The following is a 25202-nucleotide window of genomic DNA, read 5'->3' as shown; positions in this document are numbered from 1 at the left end:
GTTGCCCTGCAGTGGGTGCATGTAGTTAGCCTGATTGTCATGACATGATACATAACGTTCAATTACTTCTATACACAGCAAAGAAACCAGACAAGCCACTAAACCATAAACTGAAACCAACGAGGCAACATTTACTCTCCCTTGGGTAAAGGGCAAGCAATAACACTACAAGCAGATCAATACCCAACACAGAGCAGGGAAACACATGCCTACAATTCAAATCCAACCTAGCACCCAACAAGTAGCATGAAAAGTGCATTAAAATTTTTTACACACACTCATTTGCTAAATTGCAACACTGAGCACTCGGAGTGAATGCAGCATTGATTGCACTCTGCCACACGCAACAGCACACACACCTCCAACACATGCTCGTACTTGTCATCAGTGTGCAATGCATCCAAGACATCCCAACACTTTTCCTTCATCCCAGGGAGGGGGGAGCAGCTACTGTTGCTGGGTGTCCCATGATAGCTGCTAGCTGAGAAGCCACGTTTTTATGTCTTAGGACAGCAGATCATTAGGTGCTTTAAAGGGGACGTGAAACTTTTACCATATGAGAAAAAAAAAAAAAAATCAGTGGAGCATCCATCTCAAGAAAGTTTGGCCTAATAATGTGACAGTTCAGAATGAATTGCAGAGACTGCACTCACATTATAGTCGGCACACAAGTAAACTTCAAGCACTTAAAAGCAATACGACATGAATGGCATCAGTGTCACAATGAAACTACCTGCACACTTGTACACATTTCAAGGCGATGCTGTGAAGCCTGCCCCTGTATGGGCTGGGGCTCTCTGAGGTCTGGCCGCAGGACTTAAGGGGTTGAGGTTCCTTTGATGCCTGGCTACGGAAAGAAGCTGGCTGAAATGTATGTGAAAATGCTAGGTTTTTCCAAAACTTTTTTTCGCGTGACTGCCCTGCTCATATTTGTGAATTAACTTTCGCATTCTTTTCACTCTATCAACTTGACACGACGGTAATGAGCACATTGTGCAAGCACGGGTATAATGTTCAGTGTAGAAAAAACTCGGCTTTTTAAAATTTAAGAGAGACTCAGGCTTCTGCCAAGTTTTGTTGTCATGCCAGGCTTTCTGCAAGTTTGGTACAGCAGTGAAGCACATAAAAATTTGTACTGTCGAAACTGGTCGGCATATATTGGTGCGAATTTGTATTCACTTTATTAGTGAACTTCCAAATACATGTGCCAACTGTCATCGCTTCATGACAAATAATTTCAGCTCTCAAAGCCAAGCCGCCCCGCACCCCCTTAAAAGGCGCAATTACGGTTCATTACAAAACAATGGAGATAAATAAATTTGTGATGCATTCCAGGTCTTCCCTTCATTCAAGGGATACGAGGCTGGATCCTGTCTTCTGACCGCTTTCCTCAATGTACAGAAAAATCCATCTCCTTTAAAAGAGACAGGCTTGCGGATGAACAAAATCTCCCACTTTATTGTGTGTTAGCCAGCTTTCATGTATCTGTGCATTGTTTACTGTAACTTTACTTATTTATTTGCTCTCAATTCCTGAAGTGCTTGATGAGGGCTAGTCTCAACCAGGAAGGAATAGAGAAAACCAACATCTGATTTGGTCTCGAGATGTTTCCCATGCAACAGTGGATGCAGCTGCTCCTGCTCATGCCTGTGGAGTGCATCTGTAAACACCCAACTATTTTATCATTGCTCTTTTCTGGTAGCAAGTTTCTTAAGGAGGCAATTTGATTAAATTCTATTAAAAGCAATGTGCTTGGCGATTTGCTTGAGGGTAGTGTATTGAAGAGTGACCAGGTTTGCGTGACTTCCAAAAGAAACTCTGTAACCTCCATGATGGTTACAAGAGATAAGAACTTAGCCTCTGGCCACCTTGGGGAAAAAAAATGGGCAGTGGCGTAGCTCGGCTATGCCAGGATATACGTAGCGAGAGGTACGTTTTCCTGGCCGAGCTTGTTTCTCGGAAACTCGAATGGTAAAGGGCCTTCACATACTCTTCTGTTGGTCCCCCTTGAACTTCCATCTTGGTGGCTATGCGCCGTCTATTGCGCTCGGCATTCTGGCATCTCAGTTTGGCAAGCCGCTCCTCTTTGTTTGGCCGTCTCCGTTGCTTTCTTCACTTTCTTACGCTCCTTCCCTTTGCTGAGTAGACAACTGCCAGGCGACAACCTCAGGATTGGAAGAGTTAATCTTCTCTTGTCCATACCGCCGTTTAGCAACAGCTGGACTCTCCCTCTCTGCATGCATGTCAAACGTTGTGATACAGACGCCCATTATATCTCCGCCTTTTATACGGAATGCTGCGCATGCGACGTGTGGTTCGGGTGATAGAGCGGCGTGCGGCAACAGAGAACGCGGCGTAGCTTTGGGGTCTCTCTGGTTACCAAGGTATCGGTGCATGCGCACAACTGCTCATCCGTGTGACGTCACGCTCGTCTCCGGCGGTGGAGCGGGTGCGCGAAGCGCATGCCGCACCTTGCTCTTCTCGGTTGCTATGGTAACGGCACATGTGCACAACTTGCCTCTCCCATGCACCGTGAAATGCTTGAGTGGTAGCCCAGTGTAGCTTTCGCTACAAAAAACTACTAATGTTTTGGCGTATGTACCGTGAGATGGAGCTCTCTCAAATGGGTGAATTGGTCCTCACAGGTGTACTATAGAACAGAGCATGATAGAGTGTATCTGCAGGTGTCCAAATATTCTACGATGGCTGTTCTCAATGAGCAAGTTTATAAAGGAAACAGCTGGATTAAATCTTATTAAAGCATTCTACTCGGAAATCGGACACCATACTCTGGGACGGCACTGCCTGTTACCTAAATTATGCATCAATGGGCTTTTTGGTCTAGAAAGCACAGGGACACTGCACAGTACGTGCCTTGAACCATGCGATCTTTGTAGACCTGGCAGTGAAAAAATTCAGGGGGGCACTTTGTTGACCTGAAGTGCGGTGAGGCGAAAGCCTTTAGCGTGGTGCTGCTGCTTGTGTCACTGATGTGTGGTTAAGATGTTGATTAAGCACACAACTGTTTGTGAATCTGAAATGCTGGAGACACTGGAGGGCGTTTGGGAGGCATCCGTCTGATTCGACGCCTTTCCGCAAACACTCTCCAGTGTCCTAGACAAGTACAACTACATATGCATTGGCAGGAAGTAGCATAGTCGTTAGCATGCTCGGCTGCGCAACGGAAGGATGATGGCTCGAATCCCACTGTGCTCAAAGGTTTTTTTTCTTATAGGGTTGCTGAATGTAACGGATGCCGGATAGATCCATGGCTGCGAGTATAAGTCATTAAAAGCTTTCACCTTAAAATTCAGGCTATAGAGACAGTGCCAAGCAGCCAATTAGTCAAGCAAAACAACGTGGAAGGCGCACTGTTGTGTAATTCGTCAAATCCTCTGCTTCTACCAATCGAACTGTACTCAAGCATGCCCCATTACTGTCAATTCAAGTACTCTCGGCAGTGACTCATCCTTCCTTTCAACTAAACACGTATAGTTGCCACAAAAGTGCACAGCAAACCTTCCACTCGCAAGCCTGAGTGTGAGGCAGAATGAAGGCATTTATGAATATGCTGACCTGTGTTCATACCATGCATGTGTGCTCTCATAGCTCAGCAGAAATGCGAAGCACCTTGCCAAACCAAGGCGAAAGGGGGTAGAGTTTGACGCGTTGTGAATGGGGCTCAGCAACAAATTCATGTAAAAACAACAAATATATTTTCATGAAAACACACGCAGGCAAATCAAAAACCATACTACATTAATCAAAAACTGCCATGCGATAGCTACAGTAAACAAATGTATATAGTGCTCTCTATCGTCCGTAATAGTAATCAATTGTATGTGTGTAATCTGCGTACGTACAAGTGATTACAATTACGGATGACAGAGAGCATTATATACATGTGTTTGCAGTCTGTCGCTGAAGTAGATGGAAATTGCACACATACAAGTGATTACAATTAAGGATGACAGATAATAATTAGAATGAACCGAAACGTTCGCTTTGAATATAAATTGAAAAACGCATACAATGATCGCGGCGCAGCGGCAGCCCATGCACACAACACAGCGGTTCTCAAAGGCAGTGGCCCTTCCGGAACAGAAAGCAGGTTGTCAAGGGAGGTGTGGTGTCACCATCTTGTAGTCCCAGGAGCACTTGGCAGTGGCACACTTTCACACAACTTTGCCACTGCTTGGTCTTCGTGTTGCAGTGGGGTGCAGGTAAATTTGTTTGGTGGTCGTGGTTGGGGTCAATCTTGCCTCCTAAAAAATTTGACTCTCATGGACGCACACTTTTCCCCCAGTCACCTCACCCCGAAAACCTCACACACTTTCACAGACCACTCTGCGAATGCTTCTTCTTTTTTCTGCAGTGGTGTGAAGGTCACTCCGTTTGGAGGTTATGGTTGGTTGACTCTTGTGGACTTTTTTACCTCAATCACCTCACCCCAGAAACCTCGCACACTTTCACACACCACTTGGCCACTACTTAGTCTTTCTGCTGTAGCGGGGTGAAGGTCACTCCGTTTGGGGGCCATGGTTGGGGTCAACCTCGCCCAAACCAAAAAGTGCACGACGAAGAAAACTACATCATAAAGCTTGGGGCACATAACATATTGAAAGCAAATGATGCTTAAATATGTTTAAATAAACACAGCTGCATAAATGCTGCCACATTTGTGACGTGTAATGATGACAAAGTGGTCGATCATTTCTGAAGCACCTGTTGGTCCGCGGGTGGAAGCACCATTCCTACCAAACAAAAGGTTAGCAAAATCAGTTTGGCTTTGTATTTCAACCACTTTTAAGCTCTCAAACTGTGAAAAATATTTCTTGTTTGTATGATCACTGATGCACTGACTTTGAAGTTGCCTTGTTTGGTAGAAGCCTCCCCTATCTACCACCTTTGTGACGCGCTCTCTAGCAGCCAGTTTCTGTCGAGAGAAAAAAAAAAACCTGCCACAGTCAGATGCAGCAATATGCTGCGGCACCTGTAATGCCTGCTGAAATCAAAAGCACACCAGTATAGCACACAAGTATGTTAGAGGCCTTACTGAACACAAATACTATAATGGCAGAGGTTCCTCTCACGCACCATCCGTGCTACCACTGTACCAGACCGCACCGCTAGCTGACACTGAGCCCAATTCCAAGCAACACTCGTCTATAGACCTGCAGACGACTAGTTTAGCAACACACACTACCAGTGTCCAGAGCAGACCAGCACAATGCATAATCTGTAACAACACACTATTTTATGCTGCAGAACACTTCATTACACAAGCAGGCCATACGAGAAGCAATGGAGATGCCTCTCACACACCATCCATGCTACCAGCGTACAAGACCTCACCGCTACCTGACACTGGGCCCAATTCCAAGCAACACTCGTATATAAACCTGCAGACGAATAGTTTAGCAACACACACTACCAGTGTCTAGAGCAGACCAGCACTATGCATAATCTGCAACCCACTATTTTACGCTACCACACTACTGTAAGAATACACAGCATGAAGGATATCACTGTCACTATTGTTTTATTCTGCACAACAGTTTATTACCGTGGCAGCCTACATGAGCAATGGTGGCACCTTACCCACGCACCATCCGTGTTACTTCGTACCAGAGTACAATGCTGATTTACACTGTACAATTACATGTTGCAGTATGGGCGGACCTGGTAGTTAGTGGAATAATACACGTGAACTATTCCTGTTAAAATTTACAACCACACTGCATCATCATATGCTGCACAAGAACACACAAGTAGTCCGTACCAAAAATCTGGAGGTCGGAGCAACACACACATCCTTGCTGCGCAATAGCAGCACTGTTCATACACTGACTTAACTGCAGGAAGATAATTATTTCTAACCTTGAATTAAAATTGCAATTAAATGTCATCATAATAAGGTAGCAGAGAGAACTTCATTTAGTGCCAGACACAGCAGCCAATGGTTAAAAAATAAGGCACACAATCTTACTCACATAACATGGGCTTGTGCTTTTATTTTTTATCTAAGCTCCAACTGCTTTTGTACACTCACTACTTGACTACATATATCATTAAAAAAAACCTCAGTATACATTTGCCCCCATGATATAATTCCCAGTAAAACGAGACGCAATGTAAGCCAGAACTGCATTTCCTGCAGCATGTCTGATAATCACAGCAATGTTATGATGGCACTGAACTGCATGCCCTGTACAACACTAAAATTCATGGTCACTGTTGGTATGAGTAACAGGAACCTCTACATAATTGAGAAGCATTTGTTTTAAGTAGTCCTGCTGCAAAACTGTAGGTGCTGAAAAGCATGCAGACTAAGCAGATGCAGAGGTGCGGTGCTTTCTGTGCCAATAATCTGGCAGCTTCTCTCGTTTTTTGTTACTAGCAGTGGACTTCGTTAGTGATAGCTGCTTGTCTGGAAATCAACAACTTGCCTAGATTCATGAAGTTTCTTTTTCCATAATTCTACCACTGACGGATCAACCAGGGCCTCTTTACTCATGAGGTCATGTAGAAGAGCTGCAGTCAGGGTGCGAACGCTCAGCTTATGCAAAATTTTTGCGCAGTGCGTCGTCGATGGTGTCAGCGGGCTTCCTGACTACTGTGAGTACGCGGGCATAGAGGAGACTCCAGACTTCTCGTCTTCAAGCACAGGTTGGCATTTTTCGATGATCTGGTTTACTTCGGTTTTCTCATGGTGCCGGAGATTGATATTTTGGTTGGCTGCTTATCTAAAGATCACAGTAGCCCCAAAAACATACAAAAAGGATGCGAAATAAATGGTACTGAAACCTGGTGTGAACGCCGCGACTTTACTAGAGCTTCGTATGAAGATGGCCTCGCTGTGTCTACCTCTGTCCAACCACTGGCTTCCGCTGATGTAATGTGCGCGGAAAGCCGCCGCAAGTGCTCCGGTTAAATAAAATGGACCGCCCTCGAGGCCAAAAATCAAAATTTTTCCTCTCTCCCTCTCTCTCCCAAGCGTATTTTAGTAATACAGGTAGGAGGTGATAAGGAGCTTAGCACTGCAATGCATTCATTCATGCTGCAGGAATTGCTCTTGAAATTGTAACCATTGTTACTGAGCTACTCTATGGTTAGTCTGCAGCATTTCTAAGTGGGTGCAATAGGTATGAACGACTGAGAGGAATTTTGATAGAGTGGTGCCAGAGCTTAGTTTTGAAAATGCAGTGCCTAAGGGCGAAAGAAATGAGCCAGAAACCCGGGCAGCCTCTGCCTTCTTATTCTAGTACAGCACAACACAAGGACGCCTTGGAGCACTGCTGGGAGTGGCTTGGCGTACTAGAAGCCTGTTAGTCGTGTAGCACTACTTTCATTTTGTGCACTTCATAGACTAATTGTTCACTACCAAAGTGCACAGGTGGACATTATGTCTGTGCGATGCACTCCAGTATAGAGCCAGGAGGTTTGTACTCATTGTATTTGAAGCTCACCAATTGCCGTGCCTGCAGTTTCCTTCCTTGTTGACTTATAACTTAGCAAGACAGGCATTTAAGCAGCTTTGTACAAGTTTCCAGAAGTGAACCACAGTGTTGTTGGAATACCAGCATTAGGTTCTCACTGTGAAACTTAAAATGATGCTGTACAAGACGAGAAATGCAGAGTAAAATTGTGTGTGAGGAATGGTGTTAGAAATCAGGTGAAAACGTCATTTAAGGTGTTCAGGTATCAATAAAAACAGCCTTGACTCAAAATGGAAGGAAAGGAATACAAAACTAGTTTGGAGTCAGCTGAAACAGGAGCAAAGAGCTTTAAACAGAGGCAGAAAGGAAGGCTGTGGGCTTGCGTAGGAAATGGAAAAGGAAAATTTGGAAAGTTCAGAATGGTGAGCCCTACTGTTTCAAATGGCAATTGCAGCTACAGAAAGATAATTAAGGAAATTGAGTTTAATTTAAGAAAACAAATGGTTTATCTTCCTAGGATGTAGCAGTAGTCATCCAGAATTGATACATGTACAGGCTTCAGAAGATTGAAAGTAATGTGAAATGTCCATCATTGACATTATCCAGAGACAGTTGCAGGTTTGTCGGCTTAAAAGCAGTGCAATGACCTAGTAATACAAGATCAGGATTCAGATTTGTGATAGCTTAAACAATAGCGAGATTTCTACTTGAAATAAAAGTTCCACAGATTGACTGGCTTAGAATAAAAAAATACAAAGCATAGTGGCATCCACTACCACCGTTTCAGTGAAGGTCCTCGGAAACCATCGATTCATCCACTGTTTCCTTGTACATATCAAATCTTGTGATACACGGGGTTTGGGGCAAGCACTTGACTAACAGCCTGTATGACTTGTCTAGCGTAAGTTTGTCATGGCCTATCTGTATAAATGCCTGTTTATATACTCTGAAGCCTTGCCATTAATTTCCATGCACAATTTTGTTCATTTTATTTCGATTTTAGCACTTACCCATGGCCAAGCAGCGCCACTTCTCACAGTGGCAGAAAAACCTGCACCTACCAAGTCTGATGCACAGGCTCAGTGCACAGCCCCAGTGGCATGGAAATCTACGCAGGTGGCATTCATGCCTAAAACGAAAAGTGTTGGTGCGCAAACAGGGCATGCAGCACAGGAACCTGGTATGTGTGCAAAGGAGTACGTCACCTTTTTCAAAAATAAGAAACACATTGTAATGCATACATTGCAATTTTGTCAGTAGTTGGTGCTGTTAATCTTTGTAACAACAGCATTAATTATACATTATTGTGCCATTACATGCGATTTTGTAACATAACATTCTTTGTGTTCTTGAAAAGAGTACTAATGATATAGTCATTAGTACGCTGATGATATAGCTATTAGCCCGGCTACTGACCCGAAATACACAAGTTCGATCCGGGCCTCAGTGGTCGCATTTCGATGTAGGCGAAAGGCTAGAGGCCCATGTACTGTGCGATGTCGGTGCACATTAAACAACCCCAGATGGTAGAAATTTTCTGGAGTCCTCCACTACGGTGTCCCTTATAACCTGAGTCGTTCTGGGACGTTAAACTCCGTAAACCAAACCAGCAAGCACACTAGCGTCAGGTTTTTTTTGAAATCCTTTAATTATTATGTGAAATGTTTGTTGAGCAGCACTCTTCTCTGAGAGAAGCGTCAAGGTGATTTACTGTTGGCAAGCGAGACTAAGTTCATCAAACCAGTTCATCATTACTAGGGAGCAACCTCAGCAATAAAAGTTCAGGGTTTTGCCCAGCAGTTGGAAACCATTGTACTATGCTTCAAGAAAGAGAAATCATATGCTTCTGTGGTGTAAACCTACAAGTATGCACGCAATAGGCTGGTTTCTTTGCACTGAACAGTCAAGATACACCAATGTAATGCATCTCGGATACCAGTCCTTTTTCATTTTGTTCCTCCGTTTGCTTAATTTAATTTAGCTGTAATTTGCTGCTTCTTCCAAATTACCTTCATTTGATTAGCACAAGTGTCACCTTCAGTCTGCTGTCCTTGTCCTTCAAAATTCAAAAATGAGCCCGCTGCAACTTGTCCAACCCTCAAGTCTTCATTATTTGCAAGTATTTGCTTTGTGTGAAGTGCACCCAGGTTGTTGTGCTGTATTGCTTGTACAAAACTTCATTTGTGTACTGCTGACCAGGGTAACATTTGTTTGTTTTTCCTTTCAAACAGAGGCGAGCAAATGGGAGATAATGGGAGAGGGTTTGATTCTATGAAACTCGTTCGTCTGGATAACATGGATATTGAGGAAATGCTGACATGATAATAATCAGTGCTCTGCAGAAGGCAAGGCATGCACCCTGACGCAGTATGCTTTATGCACTTCTCAGGAATTTACAAAAAGTGCATACAACTGAGGAAGTCCATTGTAGAGCGATGTCTGTCATTGTACCCGCATATGCTTGGCACGAACTGGCTCGGTTGGGGTCACTCTTTATGCATGGGAGCTAATGCAGGTATAGCTGTTCTGCCATTTTACTGTTGCGTATGAAAATGTGTGTTCATTCATAGCAATTACAGAGCAATGTGGTATTTTATCACAGGTACAAACCCTGTTATGTGGTGTGAATTTCGGCAGTTGTATAGAAGGCAGCATATCATGCATATGTTGTATGCCCAATGCATGTATATGTATATCTATACAAAGTACACATATTTGTCCGAAATATCACTTGTAATAATTCAGACTAATGTGCACTTTCTTTCTTGTTTTATCTGGAGTTCATTGTTCTCCTTTGCATTGTGATGTGAAATAAATGACTGTACACCTTGATACCTTCAGTGGGCACAGTTCATTTCTGACACTGATTTTTTCAAGGTAGCAAAACCCACAGTATCGCTGTGCGGGGAAAGCATTTTTCATTTCTCCGATGACAGCTTGGCAGAACTCTGAGATTCCTCCTCCCAAGGCGATGCCAAATCCAGTGCACAAACTGTCGGTATACCATGTACCTGTAACGACTGCAAAACATAGTCGCTGCGTTATGATGGTGATGTGCAAAACACAAAAAAAACTGTTTGTTACACAAGCCTGAATCAGTTTTTCCATTAATTGTTCAATATCAGTGGCAAGTGTCAGCAACTGAGGTGCCAGGTTATGTGTATAGACAGAATAACAGAGTATGTAGCAATATTATGTAGGAAGCTATATTTTCACGGCTCTCAGCCTTGCTGTCAGGATTGCCAAAATTTCAACCACTGTCCTGAAACTTTAAAACTTCGTTCATACTAAGGTGGCTGCATTTAAACTGTATAGCTGCAAGTGAAATGGCGGCGAAGCTAGGTTTGAAGATGAATACAAATGTGGAGTTTAATGCAAGAGACACAAATGTCATCATTGAAACTTATACAGGAGTGGAGCATGACAATATCGCAAGTGCCTCTCATGTATGATCGAACATGCAACATCAAGTTACCTGTGGATCACTGGTGCGTTGACGAGGCCGGTCTGTGTTCCAGTGGTACCAAATATGCTAGTTGCAGTGCGTAGATGTTAAGGCACACCTGTACAAACATATTATTGCTGCTGGTGATGCACAGCGCACACTCGGGGATGTGGGCAGCTACTTCAGGTATTTCACAGCAGCACACAGACTCGAGAACGGTGTCCATGGCGCGACAGCGGCTGCATTCACACCTAGGATAAACGTCGTTATTATTATCAATAATATTAGTATTATTATTATTACTACTACTACTATTGCAGCACGCAAAACTGCACTTGCAAGCCGCCGCGCGCGCGCAGCCGAAGGCAATATTGGTAAGACCGCTTTGTGAATGCATCGGCCGCGTTTTTGCGAGTTCTTGAATTAGCGCACGCTTTCCACGAAGCATGCGAGAAGCGCAAGATCGTGTGTTTCACGGAGCACGAACGAAAATATAAAAGAAACGAATATAGATGTGCGAATGGCTTGCTTGAGCGGCAAAATTATGCCCCTCAATCACGCAATCTGCGGCACTATACATGTACATGGGAGAACACGTGCAAACAGTTAAGGGAGAAATGGCATCCAAACGGCGTAATGGGTGCTCGCGACAAAATATATACGCATTATTTATGCAAACAGCAAAGACCGAGCTACAATTAACATGCGGGGTTGCACGTGTTAGTGGCCTCATTTAAATTTTGTCCGCGATATGTTTGACTGGCAGTGACTGACATAATGGCAAAGAGATCGGGCACTGCAGTTGGGGCGAAAACAAACAAAAATCCCTTAGACGAGCAGCAAAATAACACGACAACAACACTGCTTGCCAGTTTACGTTGCCTACACGATCGGCGGCCGCTGGCACAACCTGAACTGCGTCGGGCCTGACGCCTGCCGCCTCTTCGGAACAACGGGTCAAAAATAAAGTTGTTGTTGCCTCAAATACGATGGCACATACCCACGGTGGGGGATTGGCCAGGGTTTGATGCAGATCCAGACAAGAAAAAACTCATCCAAGTTCATCTCAACCGGTGCAAAAATAAAGTGGTTTTCGGAAGGAAGGAAGGCCTCAGACGTTGCTGGCACATACCTACTACGGGGGAGTGGCCAAGACACAGGCGGTTAATTACTGGATACAGGAAATTTTTTTGACGGGAAAAGCAGTGGAAATAGTATGTAGTCTGATAGAATGGAAGAGGGAAGGAAAGGGGTTCAGTTAACTTGGAGATCGAAGACGGGACAATTGCTTAATGTGCATAATAGTACACAATGCCTGTAATGTTGCAATGTCTTACTGACTGAGATCGGGAAAAAGAAATTAGAATGGGAGTCGCTGCGTTTCTTGAAGAAAATTTTGCACAGCAGACCGCACACTCCTGTCGCTTCATCCAAGCAAAGAAGCGCCAATGGAAAGAACAACCGCGGAAGACACAGGCAAGCCCAGTTGATGAAATGGAATTTGCAAAAGACGCTTCCTCAAATGAGAGAAGCGGCGGCAGAACAGCAGGAAGTGATCTATTTTCTCAGGTTCGGCACAAAAAGGGCACAGTGGGGAAGCTGCCAGGCCAGATCTGTGAAGGTAGAAATTTAGAAGGGGAACCCGGCAACGCAAGCACGTGAAAGAGACCTCTAGTCTGCGTGAGCGCCAGTCTTTGCTACTCCAAGGATGCAGAAGATGCTGATATTTGGGAGATGATGTAAGAGCCGAGGCAGCAAATTCCTGAAATATTGTGTAGTTGCGAAACCTCACCGCAGCTGTATATGCACACGATGGTAGGACAGCAACAATTGGGCCGCTGAGAGAGGCTCTTGCTAAGGAATCTGCAACCTCATTTAAGTGAAAGCCCATGTGACCTGGTACCCAAAGCAACCTTACCGAATTTAGATGCAGCGGAATCAGGAACTTAAAGAGGCGTAATGGCCGAGAGTCAGTGGGTGAGGATAAGGAAGAGCAAATGGACAGAGAGTCTGTCATAACCGCGACCTGGGAAACGGTAGATTCTAATTTTCGTAAGGCTAAGATTACTGCTAATAATTCAGCCAGAAAAATTGGAGTGAAGTCAGGAAGACGGAGAGAAAAAGACCAATCCAGTGAAGGTTTGAAACACCGCTTGAAACACCGCTGCGGAAAAAGAGATCAAGTGGGAGCTTGTCTTTAGGAAGAGATGCCGACCAAGGGGAAAACCCCTGGCCAGGAGAAGAAGTCGACATTAAGCTCTCGTCCCGCACCCAATCACCCCAGAACAGGAGCAAACAGGCACAGACAAAAAGAAGGAGACATTTAGCAAGCTAACGCAACACCGCCAGGTACTTAGCCACTGCCCCGCAGCCTGGGTAGCTGAGCCACGTCAACAGAACCTTTCGGGGTTCGCAAATACGGCGTCTTCTTCATCGTCTGTGTCGTCCTCCGATGCCTCATAATCAGTGTCTTCGCCAAAATAAAATTATTCGCCTTCTGACACGGAACTATTCGCCATTAATTTGCGACTTGCCCTGCTCCCGTCAGCTCCGTGTTTACGCACGTGCGTGTCCAGCAGACGACTTGCCCACTCGGCGTCACGATTTTCCGGGCCCACGTGACAGCGTTTTTCACGTCGTGGAGAAACCTGGCAACTACGAACCGAAACCGAAACTGGTGGGTACAAATAGTACGGTTATTAGACCGCAAAGCTCCAGTCCTGGCCTCAAATAACAAAGAGCTTCCCCTACAATTATCATAGATATTTTCTTTGGCAATTTCCTGTTGAAAGGTCCGGTATGTTCCCAGTGCCGATTTCGTCAGCATCCCTGTTTTCCATAGAGCTCTCTCTGTTTCTTTAACCTTTTTCTTAACCGATAATTGCTGATTGGCCCCCTTACAGCTGTCCAGGTATTTGCTTGTCAATTTTCTAGTTCGCTTTCTCCATTTCGTGTCAACATTCTTTATATACAAGTATCTGAAAACTTTCCTAGCAAACTGCTTTCCCCCCATTTTTCTCAATCGCTCCTCAAATGCTATCTTACTGCTAGCCTCTCTGCTCTCGAAAGACGCCCATCCCATATCACCCTGTACCCCCTGATTTGGTGTATTGCCATGTGCTCCCAAAGCTAACCTCCCTACTCCCCGTTGCTTAATTTCCAGCCTTGCTTGAACATCTGGCCTCATACACAGGGACCGCATTACCGAAAGTCAGGCTAGGGACCATCACCCCCTTTCCAGATCCCTCTTACCACTTCATACCTATTTTCATCCCGCACTGCTTTTGGGAGATTATGCAATTGTTGATATATCATGTGTTTTTAGCTTTCTTAACGAAACGGGATTTCTCAAGAGACTCCAGATTTTTTACCCACTGGTTTGTTTGAATTTTAGTGCACCTCAGCCAATTTCTCATGCCTGAGAAGAAAGCTGAGACTTTTATTTTGATTGGTTGGGAGTCTCGATGTCCTTCTGCAGCCAAGGAAGGCTACTGAGGTTACCCGGCCCTCTTTAAAGCTTTTACTTGTAGCCATTTATAAAATTTGTGTATGTGTTCACTGGGTAATATTAATGTTTGAGGGCCTCTAGAGCAGGGATGATTCTTACATTTCTATAATATTCAACAAAAGACTTTTCCTATACCTTGTTCTTGGCGCATGATGACCTCAGTTGCCTATATCTCATAAAACACAACACAACGCAGCACACACACTTCATACCTATTGTAATTCCACAGTGCCCTATTTTTCATGACAGCTGCATTCCTACTAGTTTTATTCATTACATATTTTTCATGCTCTGTCGGATACTCAGCACTGGATGTGGGGTCGCCGCGCTTCTCTCGGCCTGTCCCTAGAGGGCCTAGGGAATCGCTAGGTCCGTCCGTCCGCCGTGCGTGCGTGGTCCGCGGGCATTCTCTTCGTGAGCCTAGGCGACGGCGCGCGCTTTTCGGGAGCTGTCCAGGTATGGCTTTTTTGCGTGGTGCGCTCGTCGGCGACAGCCAACTGAAATTTCTGGACAGTTCTCGCTTCCACGACATTACGACGACGCACATAAGGCGCTGACCCGCGAGAAATCGCCAGCCACATAAAGGTACGCATTTTATCTCAAATTTCGCTTCATGAAGTGCTGTACCGCTTGCCTACATGCCTTGCGCATTCCAGGGCCTCGTTTTGCTGCTGCAGGAGCACGTGGCTAGTGTCGTGCTGGTGTTCAAAGTTTTGCCACGCCATTACGACGACCCACATAAGGCGCGGTTTGAGGACCACCGGCGTCGCCAGCTGGACCGCCGTCTGACAGCCACGCTGAAGCGCTTGTCGGGCGTGCACATTCTCAACCCCGAGGTAAGGGTTGAACAACGTTTTCGCAAATTTTCTCATGCAGAACGTTTTTTTTTTTTTCAGCATCGTTTTCTGGATGCTTCTGGCAAGCCGATGCTGTCCTTATTTGCCGCGGACAGATACCACGTGGCGAGAGGCCGGGGCATCGACCCCAGTGCGCCTTTGTTCCTTTGCAGTGCAAGCCCAGGGCAGAAGTGGCCACGATGATTCTGCCACTACAATCTGCCCTTTAGGATCGCTATCAGCTGCGACGGTAAGTCCAGAAGTTCCGACTCGCGCATTGTGGAAATCGTGCTTGGCCTCGGCATACAGCATTCGCCCAGCTCCAGTGCGCCTTTGTTTATCTCCGTAGCGACTACTCGCGCTTTGTCGAAATCGACGGCAGCCGTGAAAATTTACATATTAGACCTCGCTACAGCATTAGCCCAGCGCAGCGCGCCGTCTCGCGCTTTGTCCAAGTCGGCTCTAAAACTCGCGCTAGGCCTCGTTGCCGGGTTGACAAAGTGCACGGCTTTGTTCCTTTCAATGGCAAGCCTCTGCCACTACAGTTGGCGCTCTTGATTTCATGATCGTTGACATGTTATAATAGCAAGTCCAAGAAAAGTTATGACGATCTCGCAGTGTGGAAATCGGCGGTAGAGACAAAAAACTCGTGCTTGTAGCTACAGACTTACCCAGCTCCAGTGCGCCTTTGTTCATCTCCGTAGCGGCTACTCGCGCTTTGTAGAAATCGACGCCAGCCATGAAAATTTACATATTAGACCTCGCTACAGCATTAGCCCAGAGTAGCGCGCCTTCGTTTCTTAGCGTTCTAACGTGTATGCAGCACACCTTTGTTTGCTCGTTACTTTTGTTCTTTTCAGTCGTTACCTGAATCCGTCCAAAGAGCCGGGCTAGGTGGATGATTGTTCGCCGTCAGTGGAACCACATGGCGATCGCGCTGCATACAGCACGACTTTGGTCCCTGTGTTTTTTAAATAAAAACATCAGATGTCGAAGGTCATGGTCGTGTCCGAGGATTGCTTCGACAGCTGGGGCAAAACCATGGGGACCGCACCCGCTGTGTCGTCGCTGCCAAGTGAAGATGCACAAAACGGCTGTCATCCTTAATAAATGCCCTTCTCGGGGCCGCCTCAGTGTTGCCTGGCAGATCACACGCTTTCCACCCTGTGCACGTGTTCTCCTCATTTCCAATTAAATAGGTCCTTCAAACCCTGCAGAAGGCTTGAATTAGGAACTGCTAATATCAAGATGGTGCATGGTACTTGAGGAACAATAGCGGCTACAATGACAAATGTGAAGGGCTGGAGTTACACGCAAATAAAAAAAAAAGGTTGCGGGTACCAAGATAACAAGCTGAAATGGTTTTGGACAGGACTCCTAGTTATTCGATATAAAAGACTCAAATAATGCATATTCAGAGTTTATCAAGGTTTTTGTAGAAATATACTCTAAGCACTTTCCCTTCAAGAACATTAAGCAGTCTAAACGAATAAGAATACCATAGATAACGCAAGAGCTAAAAAGAATGATAAAGCGCAAAAACACGTTGTACCATGCCTTTTTAAATTATCGGTCTCTAGAATCTCTAATCGTATTTAAAAAAAAGACAATAAATAAACTAAGTGCTTAGCTTAGGTGTGCTAAGATTGTGTATCATCAAAAACTGTTCCCTGATGTTAGAATGAAAAATTCAGAGGCTGACTGGAAAGTTGTAAATAACTTGTTACGTCGCATTACGAAAAATGCGCCAACTCCACGAATAATCTATTAGGGCTCTGAATTATCCGGTCAGGCTCTTGCTGACCATTTAAAAAGCAATTTTTTAACTACCCATTTACCTATGATGCATCTACCTGAAGTTCCTTCATCTTGTAACCCCTCCCAAAGCCTTTTCCTTGAGCCCACCAATGCGACCGAGGTATGTACAACCTTTATGAATTTAAATAATAGCAAAGCCTTAGATGTTGACAATATTCAGATAAAACCAGTCAAATATGTACTATCATATATTGCACCTGTGCTTGCATACATCTTCAATTTGTTAATTGAAACGGGAGTTTACCCGGAAGAAATGAAGAAAGCAAGAGCGACAGTTGTGTATAAAGGGGGAGATAAAGATGTAGTGTCCAATTATAGACCAATGTCTGTGATTCCAGCCTTTTCAAACGGCTTGGAAAAAAAAATCTTTTCCCGTCTAGTGAACTTTTTTAATGCAAAACAAATCCTGTCTGAGGCTCAATTTGGCTTCCGAAGGAGCAAGTCGATGGAAACAGCTTTGTTATCACTTAAAAAATGTATCCTGCAAAACATTGAAGCAGGTATTCTCACTGTCGGACTCCATTGATTTTAGTAAGGCTTTCGATTCCCTAAATCAAATTTTAACTCATAAACTTTCTCAAAACGGAGTTCGTGGAACACCTTTAGACCTCATGAAATCATACCTACAAAATCGGAAACAATCTGTCTATATCCACAACCATCAGTCTTCTTTTCTGGCGGTACGAAATGGTGTGCCTCAAGGCAGCATTCTGGGCCCGGTGCTTTTTAACATCTATATAAATTACATTGTGCATATTCATGACAAAGCGAAATTTATTATATACGCCGATGATATCAGTATACTAATCTCTGGTCACGACATAAACGAGTTAATTGAAGAGTGCAACGTAATCCTTACGAAACTAGAGAACTGGTCCTCTTCTAATTGCCTCGAAATAAACCCTACAAAGACTAAGGTAATAATTTTCCGTGCAAGGAACAAGCCAGTCGAACTACAACCCGCTCCTAAATACGCAGGTCAAGAAATTCAAATTGTTTACAGCCACAAAATTCCTGGAGTTATATTTTCTCATCGCATCTCAGCTGGGATCGGAATGTGGAAAATATTTGTAAAAAGCTCTCTTCAGTAGCAGGTGTTCTATCACGATGTCGATGGCTCCTTCCCACTCACGTGAAAATTCAAATTTATCATGTTCTTTTCGGTTCCGTTTTGAATTATTGTAACTCTGTTTGGGCGACCACCACAAAAACAAATGTGATAAAAATACAAGTTCTGCAGAAGAAAATGATCCGCTACATTGCAAACCTTCCTTATCTCTCTCCAACGCAAACTGCTTTTAGAAATTATAACATAATTCGTTTTGAACATATGTATGTTTTTCGCACTTTGAGGCTCTTTTACCATTCTTCTGCTTATAGAGATTTCTTAATACTTACTGCACATTTAAGGACCGCTTCGAATCGACTCTACACCCGAAACACCGATCTCTAGTATATTCCATATTTTCGAAATAATAATAAACTACAAACGCTTGAACACAATTACCGACCACTCTTGATAAGTACAATGTTTTGGCTAGTGTTAAACCAAGCGAGTTAAAAATGTATTTTGTTAATATACAGCCAGGTTGCATTTTATGTGCCTCTGTTGTCTGCCGATGCCATGTATGCCTATTGAGCGTTTTTTTTTTCTGCTGCTTTCTAGCAGCTTTTAGCCCTTGCACCTCTATAGCATGTAACTTGCATTCTGGAAAAATAAAGTGAAATGAAATGAAATGAAATTGCATTTGGAATAGAAAGACAAGGTTTCATTTTTCAGTGTAAGTTTGCGTCTCTAGAATGAACAGAGAACGTTGCCTCACACTGCTTGGGCCTGTCGTTTGACCCCTCGTTGACCCCACGAAAAAAAAAGGACGTCTCTAGGAAACTATTTGCGGGATCTTTCCCCCGCTTCAGGAGGGGAGGGGAGGGGGCAGGGGTTGATGGCCTCCCTTTGTCGGGTTCGCCGCGAGACGCGACGCACGATGGACAAGACGACGAAACGAAGCGGGCAAAGCTGCCTTTCCGAAATTAACCGCGACTTAGAGGTGCCTATAGCTGTGTTTGGATTCCAGGGAAGTAGCTGGAAACGTGAAGTTTCTAACAGAATGAGGTGAGGGACGGGATAGATTACAGCAGCGCTGAGAGCTGACCTTGCCAATAAATCAGCACCTCGTTAAAATAGACACCCGAATGCCTGCAGGTACCCGGACAAAGCGGATCTCACGCACTGTGCACGGAACAAAAAACCTAAGCGACCGATTCAATAAAGATTTTTCCGGAATTTTGGAGAGGGACTATAGAACTGAAAGGTAGTCTGCAAGAATAAGTATCCGTGCCACATGCCTGGGAAGTTTGAGAAGAGCCAAATCAATAGCCAAAAACTCTACGAAGAATATAGGAGTATAACCAGGGATACGAACGGAATAGCTCCAAGCCAGATCCTGCGAATATATCCCAATCGCCGCCTTCTCACAGCTTCCGGAGGCATCAGTGGAGAGAACAGTATGATGAGGAAAATTCTGTAGGTGTTCAGAAAAAAGACCATTTAGGATATTTGCGGGCATATGTTTCGCATGGGACGGGTAAATATGGTCGTAATGGAAGACGGGGTCAGCCTGCGTATCAGCAACTCGTGGCAAGGAGATCAGATCAACCTGAAGCGGAGCTTGCGTGAACCTAACTTGCGGAAGCTGATAGCGTGGCCAATGCCTCCCTTGCCTACTGTTTTTATCTTCCATGAATCATGACAGCATTCCGGCTCACCCCTTTCTCCATGCTTACACAGACATTTCTCACAACTAGCCGGCCGTAGTATGGAATTAGTTTAGGGAAAATTACCTTTTTAGTCGTTTTATCTGCACAGCTTAGAAGTATGTGAAAGGTACTTTGGCTGTGAGTGATTTGCCTTTTCTCTCTCATAGTCCTTTTGCGAACTGTAGTGGTGAACTATATTAACTTCTTCATTACATATTGTGCCATCATTGTCGCAATAACAAAAATTGGGCACATAGTAACGATCTGCAAGCATTGAGGATTTGTCTTTAAACTCTGACATCATTATGGGTGGAACCAATACAAATTTGTAGAAGAAAAAGCATAGTGCAGCACATATATGATTGGAAGTGAAAGACGAATGTTGGTGATATTAGCCTATCAAAAGATGGCACATACCCACACTGGGCGATCGGCCAAGAATCCGGTGGCTATTCACCTGTACTCAATTAATAAAAAATAAAACCACGCGGGAACGCAACACTGGTGCATGTGCTGAATTTCAGGAACAAACCGTGCAACAAGTAACAAAAATATTCCTAAATCAGATTTTACATTGCATAATGAACTATGACTGTACCAAAGCAATGAGACATAAGTGAAACATTTCATTCTTTTCGTGACAGAAATGAGTTATGAGGTTTGTTGAATAATTAAAAAAGTGATTTTTGATGGCAGCCAGCATGGGTCATTTCAAGTTATAACTCAAGATTACAATCACATCTGATATAGATGACTGGCATGCTATGAAAGCAAGATAATTTTTTTTTCCTTTTTTATGAGAAATGCACAGGCAGTTTCAAGGCTTGCTTCACAACTTAATTTATGACGCATGCACAAAGGCATGCCAATAAATTATTCGTGTGTTACACCAGAACCAACACTACTTAAGTTGGTAAATCATGTTCATTACCTGGGTGTCATTAATTGCAAACATATACTAATGCTGCTAATCCTATAGAAGAACAAACATCAGTCGGTCCTCAGCTGTTTGCAAGCAAAACTTCGTATGTGCACCAGTCACCTACCGCTGGGATTGCTGTAAACTGGCTGCAACGCCAATCTGCCTCCAACTGTCTGGGACCGCAATTCAAAAGGCTCGACGTTTAAAATCCTGGATTTGACGATCCACCATTGGGAGACGGGGACTACTTAGCTATCTCGGGCGATTCAGATATTGGGTCTGATGAGACGCATTGCTTCCAAAACCTGGCCCAGTCTGCTACACATAGCTAGGCATCAGGTGAGGACGGTTGTGCAGCCGCACTTCATTTATAATGCCCAGCTCTAGCATTTAACCCTGGTTCAAATGAATCACCTCGAAGCTGTGGATCGAGAGGCTGTGAGGGCCAGCACTTGTCTTCTCCGTAGCATCCCGATCGTGGCTTTACAAGAGCACGCGCATTTCAAAACAATGCACGAGCTAGCGCAGCAGCGACGTGCGGATCGTGGTCTGCGGACCAGCCTTTCGCATTCAGCGCGAGCTAGCATTCATGGCTTGCGCTTCATTGCAATCCTTACTGCCACAGCCACTGCCCGTTCTTCCTACCTGGAATTTTAAGGAAATAAGCGACAACAAACCAACCGATATTAGTCGCCCGACGTGAAATCATGCGGACTGTTCGGAAATCTCGTATGATATTTATTGCTCCAAACGCTTATTGAATATCACCAGACGGTTCACAGCATGTTGTAAGTGCTGCAAAGCGAATGGGATGCAGTAAGCCGCCTTTGGAAGATGGAGCCCAGGTTGGCATCACCTCTGGAGAATAGGGTTCGTTTTCACGATATGCATGTCGTTACTGCTGATATATGTGCATTGTTCATGGAGTGTACACTTTAGTCTTGGTTTCAGAGTATCTACGCACTGATTTCACCGAGCGCATTTGGATTTGTGAGTGCGCACTTCATTGATACCTTCAGGGCCTCTAAGATCTGTAATCACAAATGTGTTCTGAAATGTGTATGTTCTGATATCTGTTTGATATGAATGTATGTGTTGTGATATTGGCTTTGATTCCTATATGAATCATATTTACCCGAAGGTCGAGTATATTTCGATGTGAGTATATGTGTCCATGCGCGCGCACGTGTGTGTGTGTGTGTGTGTGTGTGTGTGTGTGTGTGTGTGTGTGTGTGTGTGTGTGTGTGTGTGTGTGTGTGTGTGTGTGTGTGTGTGTGTGTGTGTGTGTGTGTGTGTGTGTGTGTGTGTGTGTGTGTGTGCTTTTTTGCACAATTTTATGTTGAAAGTGAGGTGGCATTTTTAACCCGATAACGTTAAAGTTCCCGCTGTGCAGAAAATTCAGCGTTGTCGGTGCCGTCTGCGTCATCGTTGTGAGCGAAAATTAGGGTTGCGTGGGGCAACCTAGGTGGGCCACCTAGGCCACGTGACCTTGTGGCGTCATCACAACCTGCCCACCGGATTGCGAGTTGACCACCGTGGTAGGTGGCTGTTAAATTAATGATTGATCGCGATGTTTGCTCGGGACGAGCAACTTGGGACGCACAAGCCCCATCGGTGGCAGCACCTGCCATCGCAGGGAAGTGGCACATTACTTAACCGCTGCATCATTGCGAAAGGAATGGTATGAGGACTCTCAGTTGGACCTGTGACTGTAAAGTTGAGAAGAACCACTTACGAATATGGGGGTATTAACTCATTGCATCATTGCGTGCGCGATGGTTGGATTTGTGTAACAGGCCCTTGAGTGTGAGTTAAAACGCCAATATAAATCTGGATCGTCTTAACCGTAATCCTGTCATATGGATAACGCTGCCTTCAAGGAGTTTCAGGATTGACTGCGCTGTACACTCACTTTGAGGACGACACTACCACTACCGGTGAGCAGGACTGTATTAGGCCCAGGTTTTAAGGTTCTGTAAGCCCTCGATCATCACCACGTCATTCAGTTATTCGAAAAGGCGCCTCCAGCAAAGCTTTAGGGCTCACTCCTTCGTTCCTTGAGGAATGGGAGAAATAGAACTTGCGAGCTTTAGTGCGGCAGGACTACTAGAGTACCAAATCCAAAAGCCAACCAAAGTCGCCAAATTGGTTTGCTAATTTTCTGAACAAAATGACACTTTGGGGCATTAGATAGAGGGATTGTGTCATAAAACAAAAGTACAACCGAATCCCAATAAAATACAAAGTTAAAATATGAGTAAGCAGACAAAGAAGCCAAGATTAAAAAGACAAATTGGCTGAAACATGTACCAGAAATGGAGATAAGCGCACATTTAACAAGATAACAAATAAAAGACAAGTTAGGGAACATTAAAAAGAAATGACACGATCGGATGTCATAAAACATGTCTTGTAATCATATCAATAACATACGTGATTAAGCACCTGTAAGTTTCTTTAACACCAATTTTTGCTACGTAAGTCACAGTGTTTCTTATCGCTTTCTTTTCTTTCTTTCTGTATTTCTTGCCAATGAGGTAGGGGGGCGCAGTGAGAATCAAGGGCGTTAAATGGCTGCTTATTGATTTCAGTCCGCGGTTTTTGGTTACTGATAACTACGTCTTCGCTTGACCACGTTCTTTCTATTTTTACGCTCCTCCATATGAACTTGCAGCAGGCGAAACGCAACTGGGGAAACGCAACTGGCGAACCCCAACTGGCGAAAGGCAGCAGACGAAACGAAACAGGCCACCGTCGACACCCAAGTATTCCTTACGGAAGGCCACACCGGTTTCCTGCTGGCAGGCTGACAGGCCCCTTTCTTTTATTGGTAACATAAACTACGCCTATGACCATACGGGTTCGTCATTCTGGCTCTGTGCCACAGGCTGATGTCCGGTGTTGGTACTGTTTTCTGCTCTTTAACGTCCGTTTCACTTTCCCTTTTAAGCGAACAAAGACATACCTCCGCGATGATCTTGCGTTCAGTCGAAGCCTAGTCACTTTTTTTTTTCTGGAAGCTTTGACCCTTGTACGAGTATGTTGACTCTTGCCGCATGAGTGTGGAATCGCTCGTCTTGAACCTTTACCTCTCCTGTGTTCGATTCCGGCTGCAAAACGCATCGGAGAGAAAATCTCGCACTTAACGCAGTCGTTTACACGTATTCGACCAACACTGATATGAGTAAAGGCAAAGTAGTTCTCTTCTTTCCCATTTATTTTTAATTTTTGTACGAAGCCGCCAGTCTGTGTCGTTTCTTCCCCTGGATAGATACCCGCCGGTAACTCAGCGAGTATTGCTTTGGGATGTTGAGCCCGCGACGTCGCGGGATCGAACTCCGATCGCGGTGGCCACATTAAGACAGAAGGGAAATGCAAAAAAAACAACAAATGTGAGAGAATGTTTACAACATTCTTATACAGTGTGAAAATACTGCGTATCCATATATGCAGAATTGGTATTTCTCTATTTAACCTTGCCCCGCCGCGGTGGCTCAGTGGTTAGGGCGCTCGACTTCTGATCCGGAGTTCCCGGGTTCGAACCCGACCGCAGCGGCTGCGTTTTTATGGAGGAAAAACGCTAAGGCGCCCGTGTGCTGTGCGATGTCAGTGCACGTTAAAGATCCCCAGGTGGTCGAAATTATTCCGGAGCCCTCCACTACGGCATCTCTTTCTTCCTTTCTTCTTTCACTCTCTCCTTTACCCTTCCCTTACGGCGCGGTTCCGGTGTCCAACGATATATGAGACAGATACTGCGCCATTTCCTTTCCCCCAAGAGCAATTATTATTATTATTATTTAACCTTCATAGATCCCTGGGAGTCCTCATACCACTCCTGGCGCAGTGGCGCAGCGGTTAAGAGATGCGTCACTGCCCTGCGATGGCAGGTGCTGCCACCGGTGGAATTTCTGCGATCCAAGCTTCTCTGTAAGAGAGGAACGCTAGACGATTTTGCGAGGCTCCGAGTCTTCTGATTAGTGCCTTCGCACTATAAAACTATGTTGCTCGATGTCAGTGCACATTAAAAAGATCCCAAGGCAGCCAAAATTAATCCGAAGCCCTTTACTATGACTCGCCTAAAGGATAGAGTTTATAGTGAGGCAATTTAAGTTAACAAAAAGAAAAAGCTTCTGCCTGCACCTCTGCTATGCACGTGCCACTTCGGGTGTCAAACCACACACACCAAACTATCATCCCTTTCTTCATACCTTTTTCTGTCACAAGTGCCAGACAACTCGCCCTACTTTCGACTCTGCTGAAATGTGCGACTACCGTGCCCATGGAAATTACTCTGACTGTTAGCGTAAGTTCTTAAGAGCTCGTGATTTTTTTTGTTAATTTGAACTCAGGCTTCAGGTTATATTTTAAATTTATGCATATCATCACTTGAAAGCATTCGTAGTCTAAGATGGCGAATATCAACATTGCGTCCGACATCTCCGGTCACTTCAGCATATGAGCATGAATGGCTATGAAT

At 44.6% G+C, this 25202-nt stretch overlaps 1 protein-coding gene and 1 long non-coding RNA gene across 3 annotated transcripts in view; one reads left to right on the top strand and one right to left on the bottom strand.

The window, feature by feature from the left end:
* LOC144121522 (uncharacterized) overlaps positions 1 to 9688 on the top strand; it is a 41835-nt gene extending 32147 nt beyond the window's left edge. The window contains exons 5-6 of the transcript XR_013312627.1: positions 6582 to 6669; positions 8443 to 9688. The gene's annotated coding sequence lies outside the window, so the exon portion shown is untranslated. The remainder of the gene's footprint in view (positions 1 to 6581; positions 6670 to 8442) is intronic.
* A 580-nt stretch (positions 9689 to 10268) lies between these two features.
* LOC144121523 (uncharacterized) lies at positions 10269 to 13498 on the bottom strand. 2 transcript variants are annotated; one of them, XR_013312629.1, is made up of 3 exons: positions 13419 to 13498; positions 10915 to 11002; positions 10269 to 10459 (listed from the first exon to the last, which is right to left on the bottom strand). It is a non-coding gene; the product is annotated as an uncharacterized LOC144121523 (long non-coding RNA). The 2 variants fall into 2 exon arrangements; XR_013312628.1 differs by lacking the exon at positions 13419 to 13498 and adding an exon at positions 11885 to 11981.
* Between the last annotated feature and the right edge of the window lie 11704 nt (positions 13499 to 25202).

Source organism: Amblyomma americanum, chromosome 2, assembly GCF_052857255.1.
Source record: "Amblyomma americanum isolate KBUSLIRL-KWMA chromosome 2, ASM5285725v1, whole genome shotgun sequence".
Classification (NCBI taxonomy): Eukaryota; Metazoa; Arthropoda; class Arachnida; order Ixodida; family Ixodidae; genus Amblyomma; species Amblyomma americanum.
The sequence above is the reverse complement of the archived record's forward strand: the minus strand, read 5'-3'. Positions and strand labels throughout refer to the sequence as shown.